Source organism: Leptonychotes weddellii, chromosome 14 (assembly GCF_054177405.1).
Source record: "Leptonychotes weddellii isolate Sample4059 chromosome 14, ASM5417740v2, whole genome shotgun sequence".
Taxonomy (NCBI): Eukaryota; Metazoa; Chordata; class Mammalia; order Carnivora; family Phocidae; genus Leptonychotes; species Leptonychotes weddellii.
Genome location: NC_138382.1, coordinates 23,256,144 through 23,268,590, shown reverse-complemented (window position 1 = coordinate 23,268,590; position 12,447 = coordinate 23,256,144). Strand labels below are relative to the sequence as shown.

Genomic DNA, 12,447 nt, shown 5'->3' with positions numbered 1-12,447 from the left:
AGCAATCACATGCCAATGGATCTTTGCTACATTTTACATTCTCTAACTCATGCATGACCTTAGAGATGAGTCTGTTTGTGGAGAGAGAGGGACAAAGAGAGAGAAGAGGGGGAGAGAGAAAATATAATGAAAGGCCATTTAGTATTTTTTTTCCAGCTTTATGGAGATATAATTGACACATTAATACTGTCTAAGTTTAAGCGTACAACCCGTTGATTTGATACATTTATAGATTGCCAATCAATTACCACCATGCCATTCCTTAACATCTCCATCCCATCACATAATTACCATTTCTTTCTTTTTCTTTGCGTGTGTGCGTGTGTGTGTGGTGAGAACACTGAAATTTACTAAGAGAGAAGGGACATTTTTTGAACACATGCTCTATGTAAGACACTACGCCTTTGTACAAAGATAGTTAAGAAAGTGGTCGAGGTAATACTAACACTCCTACAGTGCTGATGCCCTAAGCAGGGTCCTCAACACAACACATGGTATTTCACTTAAATCCTCACAACAGCTTTATGAAGTTGGGACTAGTATCATTCTTGTCCTTTTTATGGATACAGTAACTGAGGTACTCAGAGTTTAGGTAACTGGTCCAAGGTCACAAAACTAGTAATTGGCAAAGACGGGGGGGTTGAACCTTTGTACTTTGGGCTGCAGAACCTATATGCATTAGCACAACGCTCTGAGTAGACAGTGATCAACCTCAGGACATGTGAGCACTTAGGAGTAGCTCCATCCAAGGGTCAGATGAGAAATAAAAGGAGACCAAAAAAATCTATTCAGCTGCTTGGCGAGAAAATTATATAAAAGGAAGGCATCTTCCTGATTCGTGTTGGCATCTTGTCTTTCCAGGGTAAGCATACCATTTATCTTCTTTTATTGGTGCCCTCATTACCATGTTAAATTAAGAGCTGACATAGGATCCCCTCTTCTGCCACGTTGCCGCTCTGCCCCGAGCCCTGCCCTCATTCAGTCAGGTTAAACCGTCCTCCTCAATTACCAAGTGGGAGCTCAGTCTTGCACAAGGAGAGCTCGGATGATAAATTAAAACAAGGGACCTTTGTTTGGTGCATGCAGTTGGGCATCACAGTCACCTTAATTATGCAATGATGTCACCCAGGGCCGAGGGAAATTCTAAGGGCTTAATCACTGGGAGGCCTGGCAGGCCCATGAGTAATGAGTAATGGGTGCAACGTGTCTCCTCTCCCGGGCAGACCCAGCTGCAAACAGGAGGCACGTTCGGGGAGTCGGTGGGGCCCTCTTTCCATTAGAGAAGGAGTAGAGCACAGTGGGCCACAGCAGGGCCTTTGGGATCAGCTAGGTTTGTGCTTGGATCCTGGCTCGGGCACGACCTTGCTGTGTGCCCTCCGTCTGTTCCAGACCACGATTGTGAGGAACACAAGAGCCGGTGTCTTTCGGCGCCCACTGCAGATCCCAGACAAGCACTCGGCGTTCGTGCTCTAAGGGAAGGGAAGCCCCCTTTGCCATTAAGAATATCTGCACGCCCCCCAGGGCAAGCAGAACCGGGACCTTCTGTTATATCCCAGGCATGTCACCAAAGACCTGGGTCTGTGATCCTACTCTGATCTTGAACAAGTTACTCCACCTTTCCGAGCCTCAGTTTTTCCCTTTATAAAATGGACCTAAGCTCTGTGAGCCTTGACTGAGATCATGGACGGCAGTGAGCTCACACAGTGCCTTCATTATTTCTAGATTGGGATGGGAAACAAAGGTTTGGGGAGCACAGCCCATGAGGTCCCTGGTTTCTTCCCAAACACATGGAAGCTTTATTGTAACCAGCTTCCAGATAAAGGCCTTCAGACTGTCTGTGAGCTAGTGTTCTGTCCCAGAGAAGCGTTTTCCTGCTTATGTTTCCTCTCGCCAGCTTATCGGCTGCTGGGCTGCATAATCGCTGCGGCTTCTTACCTTCTCTTCTCTCACCCCCTTGCTCTCCTCTGCGTCTGGCTGGCCCACACAGGAGAGGAGCAGGAGAAAGGACGCTGCCGATGAGCCTTAGCCCCGATCCTTCCTCAGCTACTTCTCCCCCTGCTCCCCAGACACCACCCTTTCCTCCGTGCTCCCGGCACCACACATGCATCCCGGGCTGCAGCCTCCTCTGTGTCCCCCCGCTCCCCACCAAGCTTCCAGTCCTTCCCAAGAGCAGGGAGAGCACTACTCTGTTTGGGGGACTAGTGAGAACTCCCATAGCGTTCCCTTGAGATGCAGACAAGCCCCCGGCTTTCAGAGCTCCCAAGGGTTGGGACATGGGGCACACATGCATGTGCACACACGTACACAGAAACACACTCAAACACACACTCTCACACAGACACGCATGTATACATGCACACTCACACAAATGCACTCACACTCACAAACACACCCACTCATATACGTGTGCATACACTCACACACAAACATACCCACATTCATACACACACACACACCCTCCACCTCCTCTGTGGAACAGAGGAGACAGGATTTCACATGTATGGCCTACCACTGATAGATGAGAGTCCCCAGCCTCTCATGGAAGTTTCTGGAGATGACTGCAGATGGGTTTTGAACAGTGAGGGAAAGGGCTTGGCATAAGCGCAGCTGTGAGCCATGTCATGGTGATGACCTGGCAGCTTCACTGGATCCAGAGCCAGCCCCAGTGGTGCGTGCTTCTGGGAACTATCTCTGCCACGAAGACAAGGCCACCCATGCAAACTGTTGCCTGCCTGCTTATCCACATCTATTTATAGTGTCAGTCCTGTGCAACAAATGTTTTCAACCATACATCTGCAAGCATTTCTGGCATGTAAGCTCATTCCTTTTTAGGCTCAATATGCACCACCAGAAGCTTCCTGCTTGGGCATCTCTAAGGGCACCAAGGAGAATCACACCCACCTGCAATAAAAATTGCACTCAACAGTGGCAGGAGCCCTGCTGGTGGAAAAGCCAAGGCCAGGTATGGTACACAAAGAACGGGCACAGCGTCTGTCGCCTCCCAGGCCAGCATGAGACCCCCTCCGCTGTGCGGGCTGGCGGAGAGTCATTTCCCCCTGGTGCTGGAGTGGATGGGATGAGACAGAACTTGCCCAGGGTTGTGCCAGCTCTTCTTACTCAAGAGCCACACGCTTTATCATGTCAAATGATGAAAATATTTTGCTTTCTGCCTAGCTTGGGGGCTTCCCATTCTGGCAGGGATTACATGGATGCCGAAGCAAGCCGTCTGCTAGGAATGTGAGCAAACTGGCTGAGAATGGGGCCTTCAAGATCCAGCAAGCTGCCACATTTTGAATTCCAGGAGTCACTTCTCACATTCCCTTTTTCTGGGGACTATGCAGGGCTGCCATCCTCCCCACTCGTAACTTTGATCCTGAAGGTAGATTTTATCGGAGTTCTGTCTCTGACATGAATTTGCCTAATCTTCTTAGAAAATAGCCCTCAATTGTTTGTGAACTCATTTCTTCAGCTAAAAAGAGCAGGAGAAAACATAATATTTCACCTCCCACCTCACCTTCCCAATTAAATACGTCTCACATCTGAGCCACACTCACCCAGCTCTGCCCCGTTCGGCCACTGGGCCTTTGCGCATGCTGTCCCCCCGCCTCCCTTTTCCACTTCCCTTTAAAGTGCAAGACAACAACCACATTTCTAATGGAGCTTCCCTCCACCATCCCAGAAAACATAAATTATCCTCTTTCTATTGGTTTCCTGTGGCTGCTGTAACAAATTACCACAGACCGGATAGCTTAAACAAGAGAAATGTATTCTCTCACTGCTCTGGAAGCCGGAAGTCTGAAGTCAAGGTGTGGTCCGGGCGGTGCTCCCCACAGAGACTCGAGGGGAGAATCCGCTTCGTGCTTCTTCCAGAGGCTGGTGGCTGTGGCGTTCATCGTACCCGCCTCTGCATCCCTCTTCACATGACCTGCTCTGTGTGTCTCAAATCTCTCTCGGCCTTTTTCTTATAAGGACATTTATCGTTGCGCTTCGGGCCCACTTGGGGTATCATGAGGCCATCTCGACATCCTTAATTACGTCTGCACAGACCTTTTATTCCAAATAAGGTAATATCCGTTGGTTTCAGGGACTTGGACACAGACAGATATTTTTGGTGGCCACTATTCGACCCACTATCCCTGTCCAACCAAAAACACACTAAACCCCACGGCATTCTGCCCCCCCCCCACAAAAATAATCATCACTGTGTTATATCGCTTAGCACACTGAGCCATAAAGTGCTCTCCCTCCACTGGATAGGCCTTTGAACTACACAAACTCTACTGGCTTTACCTTTTGGATTACAGCATCTTCATGTGCTTGTCACAATGGACTGGTAATATAAATGAAGCCAAGAGTCTCTGCTGGCCCAACCAAACCCACCCACACGGTGGTGCCTCTGCTCTTTCACGGTGAGCAGGACTAGTGGTTTGGTTTGTGCCCGCTCCCCCACCCCCTGCCCCCTGAGAATGTTCTCGAAACTTATGCAAACATGCAAAATAATTTATGTGTATACATACTCACCCATACACACAAATAAGGCCTTTGTTCTCCCCTTTTTCTGAAGATTTTATTTGAGAGAGAGAAAAAGTGAGAAAGAGCATGAGCAGGGGGGAGGGGCAGAGGGAGAGGGAGAAGCAGGCTCCCCGCCGAGCAGGGAGCTGGATGCGGGGCTCGATCCCAGGACCCCAGGACCATGACCCGCCCGAAGGCAGACGCTTAACCTACTGAGCCACCCAGGTGCCCCTTGTTCTCCCTTTTTAAAGAAAGTATTTGCAAACCTCTTTTTGCTACTTCAGAACATATGGTGAACTTGCCTCTCGGTGAGATACACCAGGACCTTTTTAGCAGCCAAAGACCACTGCCCTGCAGGGAAGCCCTGCAGTTTAATCCATCAGTCCCCTGTGGGTAGATTGAGATATTTAACTGTATTTTACCTCTAAACATGGAGTCATAGACATTTTTTTACGAATGTGGCTTGGGCTACTCCTGATGATGCTGATGAGGATTTTCCTTACATTTAGATCTTTAGTACATCTAAAGGGGGCAATTTCCTCCCCCAGCTCTATGACAATGTCCGGACACATTTTTGTTTGTCACACCTGGGAGGAGGGGCATAGACCCTGCCAAACATCCTACAGTGCATGGGAAGTCCCCCCACAACAGAGAGTTAGCCAACCCCAAATGTCAAGAGTGCCCACGTGGAGAAACTGGCTAAAATGCATTTTATAAATAGGGTAAAATAGAGATCTTTGTTTTCATTTATGTGGATTGTTAATTTTGTCCATATCTGTTATTTATCCAACCTTCTTGTCCCACTGAAATAAAATGTGTAATCCTGTGCTTTGTTCACAAAACATCTTTCTTTCTGACCTCTCTCTTCAGTGCTTCTGATCTTCCCACTGATCCGTTGTTTTATTCTTATGCCAATGCTAATTTTTTAACTTAAGTTCTTTTTCATTACAGTAAGCAAACACATACTAGATATAAGCTCCTTATTCTCATAGTTCTACTCTAGCAAACTAAATTTGTTTCACAAATGAAATACAAACACAGTTACAAAACCAATAAGCTTCAGATGAACACAGCACACTGCCATAACCAAGGTGCTGGTCAGAAGCGAACAGGGACTCAGGGCTATGGGGCAAGCGGGTCCTCTCCAGGTGGGTATGCCGAGAATATTATTTGTCGTGTGAAGACCTAAGGCTTCCTTGTTGTTCCCACTGATGTAAACTTTTGTTGTCACTGAGCCACGTTGGTGTTTGGCACTCATCACGAGCACATCACCAGTGTTTTAAATCTACGTCTGTTCTTATTTGCACAGGATTATTAAATCAGGGCTCCTTACCACCAGTACAATCCTAAAGGCACATAATTGGAAATACAAGTATGACACAGATTTTGTGGCAGTCCTTAGCTGTGGGTGGCCATCGGATGACACAGAATAAGATTATGTTTACTTCTTTGTCATTATTATTTTAAATTATAAAATTGCATTTTACATAAAATTACATTTTTGGTTTGCAGAGAGGATTGTCCAATCCCAACAAATAGCCACAGACACCAACTGGAAAAATTCTCTATGTGTCTTTCTCCTGCCGTTGAGGGTTTTCTTCCAGAAGCCACCTCCTCCCAGGAGGCTGAGAGCTCACTTAGAGCGTGTCCCTGCCCTCATTTCAATGCCATATGATTCTGATTCCAGAAATTTTAAAGTATGTTTTCACATCCGGCTAGGCAAATTCTCTCTGCCACCCTTCGGTATTTTCCTTTTTCAAATTTTTATGGGAAATTTTTACATGTTTGTACTTTCATTTTTTACTTACAGTCAAGAAGTACGATTCCTAATGTTCCACAGGAAGAGAGGAGGGAGGGGCTCCATGAGAACGCCTTTCATGTAACCACTGATTTCATGACAGCTGAGACTTCAGATGTTAAGACTTTCCTCTAGAACATGGTATGTTTCGCTCTTTGTTTCTACCTTAAGTCCTTAAATAAAGTTTGATAGTATTCTTTGTTCTGATTACATTTATTCCTGGGGGCAATTGTACTACTGGGTATTTACCCCAAAGGTACAAATGTAGTGATCCAAAGGGGCACGTGCACCTCGATGTTTATAGCAGCAATGTCCACAATAGCCAAACTATGGAAAGAGCCTAGACGTCCATCAACAAATGAATGGACAAAGAAGATGCATATATACATAGCGGAATATTATGCAGCCATCAAAGAAATGAAATCTTGCCATTTGCAACGACGTGGATGGAACTAGAGGGTATTATGCTAAGCAAAATAAGCCAATCAGAGAAAGACAATTATCATATGATCTCACTGATATGAGGAATTTGAGAAACAAGACAGAGGATCATAGGGGAAGGGAGGGAAAAATGAAACAAGACGAAACCAGAGAGGGAGACAAACCAAAAGAGACTCTTAATCTCAGGAAACAATCTGAGGGTTGCTGGAGTGGAGGGGGGTGGGAGGGATGGGGTGGCTGGGTGACAGACATGGGGGACAGTATGTGCTATGGTAAGCACTGTGAATTGTGTAAGACTGATGAATCACAGACCTGTACCCCTGAAACAAATAATACATTATGTTAATAGAAAAAAAATTTATTCCTGAAGGTTTTTAATAGTTTTTGTACCTATTTTAAATGGGATTTCCCCTAATCCCTTATTGCTATATCCAAGAAAGGGGTTATTGATTTTTATACATACATAAATATATAAATATTTATAATAATATAAAATAAATATGTAAATATATAAAATTTACATAATATATATTTTATGTATTATATTGTATATATTATTTATATATTTTATATATATACACACCTTCATATACTTTATCAAAATCTCTTATGAATTCTAAATATTTTTTTGATAATCTTTCAAGTTGTCTAGGAATATATTAATATTTTCTGAAAACAAATATTATTTTGAGGATTTTTAATTCTAACATATATTTTGCCAACTTCCTTTTCTAGCAGCTTCAGTGTCCAATAGTAGTGTCATTTTCTCTTCTTTTTGATTTAATAGAAACAGCTTTAGCATTTTACCACTCATGTATTGGCTCACAGTGTTCAGCATATTTACTCAGTTAACTTCTAAGCTGGGGTAGAATTTTTTTTAAGATTTATTTATTAGAGAGGGAGTGCGCATGCTTACGCACACATGCACAAGTGGAGGGAGGGGCAGATGGAGAGAATCTCAAGCTGACTCCCTACTGAGCCTGGAGCCCGCCTTGGGGCTGGACCCCTGGGCACATGAGATCATGATCTGAGCTGAAACAAAGAGTTGGACAGCCAACTGAGCCACCCAGGCGCACCTAAGCCGAGGTAGAATTTTTATCTATTGTCCAAATTTTGTAATGTACTTTAGAATCTACTGATATTTTTTCATCTTTCTCCTACAACTGAATTAAGAATTATGTTTTTAGATTTCCTGATGGTGAACCATTCCTTCAATTACAAGCCCTCCTGGGTTATGTTGTAATAAGCATTCTTTCAATATACTGCTGGATTTTACTTGCTAATTACTTATATAAAGTACTTATTCATTTGTTTATTGTTCTATAATCTTTGGTATTAAGATTATAATAGATTTGAAATGAATTAGGACATTTCTATAATTTTCTATATACAGAAAATTTCAATAACATAGGAACTATTTTTTGAATATAAAATGGGTGTTAGCTGTGAATATCAACAGAGCTGGGTAAATTTTTGGTATGTTTATTTTTCTACCATCATTGGGCTAATTATATATACATTTTTTAAATCACCAATTTCCAGTATGTTTTAAAAGTATTACTGTAGAGTCACATAAAGTACCCACCTGTAACTTTTCTCTTTTTAATGTCTGTTCTTATACTTCATATTCCACTCTTAATGTTGTATCTTTTGTTTCCTGTCAATTTTCCAGGCCATTCTATGGGTTTGTGTATTTCATCTTTTTAAAAAAAATAGTTCTTTATGTTGTTTGTTTTAATTTAATTTCTTTCAAGTTTTATTTTTATCAGTCCTCCTCTCATAATCCTTGTGTTTATTGTATTCTTCTTTATCTAGTTTATTTACTTAAATATAATAAAAATGATGTATTATAAATTTTTCTCCCAGCACAGCTTTGGCTGCATCCACTAAGTTTTCATTTTAATTTTTCTGTATGATTTGTAATTCCGATCTTTATTTACTCTTTCATATGAGAAGTTATTTAGATAAATATTTCTAAAATTTCAACAAATCAAGCTTTTGGGTGACATCTTTTCATTATTGCTTTTCTAGGTTTGAGGATTTGGGGGTAAAAGATTATGGTCAAAGAATGTGATCTATAAAATCTCCCTTATTTGAAATTTGTTAGGGTTTTATTCTAACTGAAGACAAATTGATCTTTGTCCTTATTCTATGAATTATAAAAGAAGATGGTATGTTCTCTGTGTGCAGACATAATAGAGTTTTGTTGTTGTTCTACCAGATTATTATTGGTTTTTCCTGGTCTCTAGATTTTCCTAATTTTTTGTTCTTGAAGAAACTATTTAATATTTAAATCACAGTTTCCATTGACACCATCATCCTTTCTAGCACACATCTAATACACATCCAGATTCATTATACACCAAAGTTTCTGGGACATGTTATCTTTTCTGCATGTAAATCTTTGCTCTGTTTTTATTTACATTTTACAGAGTACTTTCTTGAAATTTTCTGAATAGTAACATACGTAAAAGTATCACATTCGTTTCTCCTTATAAAGATTGTTATCCTGGCAGAATAGAGGACTTTTTTTAATCATATATTTTTCTATTAATAGTTTGTAGATGTGCTTCTATTTTCTTTTAACTTCTGGTATTGCAGATGAGAAGTCAGATACAAATCTGATTCTCTAGACTTTGAAGACAGGCTTTTGTACTTGTCTAGAAGTTTATAGCTTTGACACTGAGGCTTGTATTTCAGAAATTTCACCAGGATATGTCTAGATCTAAGCTGTCCAAAGTGGGAAGCACTAATATTGACTAATTAAGTGAAAATGTTAGTTAAATAAAATTAAATAAAATTTAAAAGTCGGTTCCTTGGCCATACTATCCCCATTTCACACACTCCAGAGCTCTGTGTGGTTAGTGGCCACCATGTTGCCCAGCACAGAGCATTTCCATCCCTGCAGGAAGCTCTACTGGCCAGCTCTGGTCAGGTCTGTATTACTAGTATTATTAATACTATTATTAATCTTGCATGACATTTGCTGAACCCTTTCAACTTCAAAATTGAAGTTTTCTTTAGTTCAAAATGTTTCCTTTTATTTATTTAAAACTTCTCCATCTATTCTTTTTTTTCCTATTGAAATTTCTTAACACTGCTTATAACATCTTAATTCTCCAAATCTCATAATTTCACTCACTATTCCCTCTCTCTTGCATGTTTCCTTAATGAGATCTTTAATTTAAAGTGATCAGCAGTGACTATTCCCTTTATCAGTTCTTCCATTAAATGTCTTATTTTGCAAAATGTGTATTTTAGCTGAAAATTTCTTTTTAGGGGTCTCTGTGAATGTGTCTCCTTGAAAGTTTCCTTTTTTTTTTTTTTTTTTAAGTTATGCTCTTCTTCATTTCTTCCACTCTGGAGCCATAGCCTTCTAGTTGATCAGTCAGGTTGGTCTTCCTTCCTCCCTCAGTTGATTTCCTTTCTGAATCCGCCATACGTTTGTGCTTTTCCTTGCTTCCTGTGGCTATGGCTCACTCAGCAGACCACACCAAGCTCCTGGAGGAAATGGGTGACCTTAGCTCTAGCATCTGCTGCAATGGCGTCTCAGCCATTGTGGAACCTGCGGCCATTTCTTCTGATCCCGTGGAGCCCCCAGTTGGCATCCAGACATCACACAACTGAAGACCTGTCCCAGATACCCTCCAGAGCCCCAGGCTTCCGTTGCTTAATTGGCCCTCCTGAGTAGTTAGGAAGACTGGCAATGAGAACAAAGTTTCCAAATGCCATCATCTGGATTCTAGGCTCTTGAAGGCTCATATTTTACCTTCTCTGTCATTAAAGGAGAGCCCAAGAACAGTTCTGAGTAGAACTGTGTTAGAAGTTAACTCTGATGGTTGGCCTCCAAACCCAAAGGGATTTTTCCCCAAAATCCATTGGCTAGAGTGAGAAAGGTATATCTCACAAGAGAGTAAAAATTGGTATAAGCTTTCTGGAAGACAATCTGACAATAAGATTCAAAATTCATAAATTACAGATTCCCTTTAACCAAGCAATGATATATTTAACATATTCTGAGGGAATTATTAAAGATATTGTAAAGACTTAACTATAATAATGTAGTTTAATACTGTTTAAGATAGTAAAAATAAAAAGGTGATAGATATAGATAGGTAGGTAGGTGAATAGATGTAGATGAGGAAATAACCTAAATGCACAATAATAATTTGTAGCAATTTAGCTTCAAAAACTGTAATATATGCACCAGTATAAAACTATACAGTCAGTGAAAATGATATTGTAGAAGATCATTTGTATGTGTACTGTGATTCTGGTTTTTTTTGTGTGTGTGTGTGATTCTGTTTTATATAAAATTTAAATCTAGAAATTTCTCTATGTGTTTATATCTCTATCTGCATAAAATGTGGGAGGATAGAATATACCAAAGTGTTTAAAAGTGGTAGATTGACAAGCAATGGTTGATCATTTCAAATTTCATTTTCTTAAACATTGAACATATTTTGCTTATGTGATTTTTAAAAATTACCAAAATTACTTGAAAGCTCTTATTTAAAACTCCAGTTGAACTTTTCAGAATCACGTTCAAGGTTTCCAGCAAACTGCATGGTTACGTGATCCCAGCTCCCAAAACCAAGCTACATGGTTACTTGATCCTAGCTCCTCACTCTTGTCTTTTCCAGATCCAGTCTCACCCAAGCTGAGCCTGCCTCCCTCACATCTCCTTCCACCATCCCACTCCAGTTGACGATGATGGTGAGTTAATGTACCACACGATCATCATGGTCTAAGGAAATCACACTTACTGAGAGGGAGCAAGGTGTCATTCCTCATTCCCCTCCCAGGTCTTCCTCCAGGTTTCTGTTTCACCAGCAAAAGGTAAAGGGAGCAGGAATGGGAGAGCCAGGGCATTTCACAGGCTGGAGCTGAGGGCTGGGGAGGAACATCCGAGGCTGTGCAGATGCCTTTAGTCCTGCCCCAGCATCGAGACAATGTGGTGAGGGCTGCAGGGCTGGGTCCACCTCTAGGGCAGAGGCAGTAAGCAGGATACCAGGTCAGACCAGGGCCAGCTATGAGACTCATTGGTGATGACTCACCTGCTAGTCTGGTCTCCTTCAATATCCTCATTAACCATGACATTAGTCTCTATGTCTAGGTTGGAAGGACAGAAGTTTAATACTACCTGCTCAACCCTGTTCTAGGCACCATGTGGCAAAGCAAGAGCAGATCATATCTCCTCACCCCAGGCTGTTTGAGGAAAGTCCAGAGCTGAACAACAGGAGGGAGCAAAGAGGTCCGCAGCCCTGTTGGTAACTTTCCTCATGCTGCCATCTTGTTATACCCAAGTTTTACTTTCTGGATGAAATAAATGGGAAAACAAAGGACAAACTCTGTGTATTATGTAGTATCCCGGCACGACATGCGCCAAGAAGCAACTTCCAAGACTGTCATGCATTAAAGAGAACTTAACTTGCCAAGCATGTACTACATAATGGAGCCTTCCCCGTGGAGACAGGGCCCCCCTCCTTCCAGGTTGTGTGGCCTTTCCAACATTGGATCTAGTGATGAACATATCTCATCTTAGGATTGGGTGTCCTGTGACTATTTCCACTCATTCTCTCCCTCCAGCATCCATCCATGAGACAGCGAGCCCCTCCAGGGCAAGAATCCTCTCTCTCCCTGTAGCCAGAGACCTAGAAGAGCTGAAGGGGTGGGTAAGAGGCCAAGGCACAGAT

General features: G+C 42.0%; 1 long non-coding RNA gene across 1 annotated transcript; it reads left to right on the top strand.

The window, feature by feature from the left end:
- Window positions 1–5,932: 5,932 nt before the first annotated feature.
- On the top strand, window positions 5,933–12,100 carry LOC115940712 (uncharacterized). Its single transcript, XR_004075446.2, has 3 exons — window positions 5,933–6,451; window positions 11,395–11,467; window positions 11,914–12,100. It is a non-coding gene; the product is annotated as an uncharacterized LOC115940712 (long non-coding RNA).
- The last annotated feature ends 347 nt before the right edge of the window (window positions 12,101–12,447 follow it).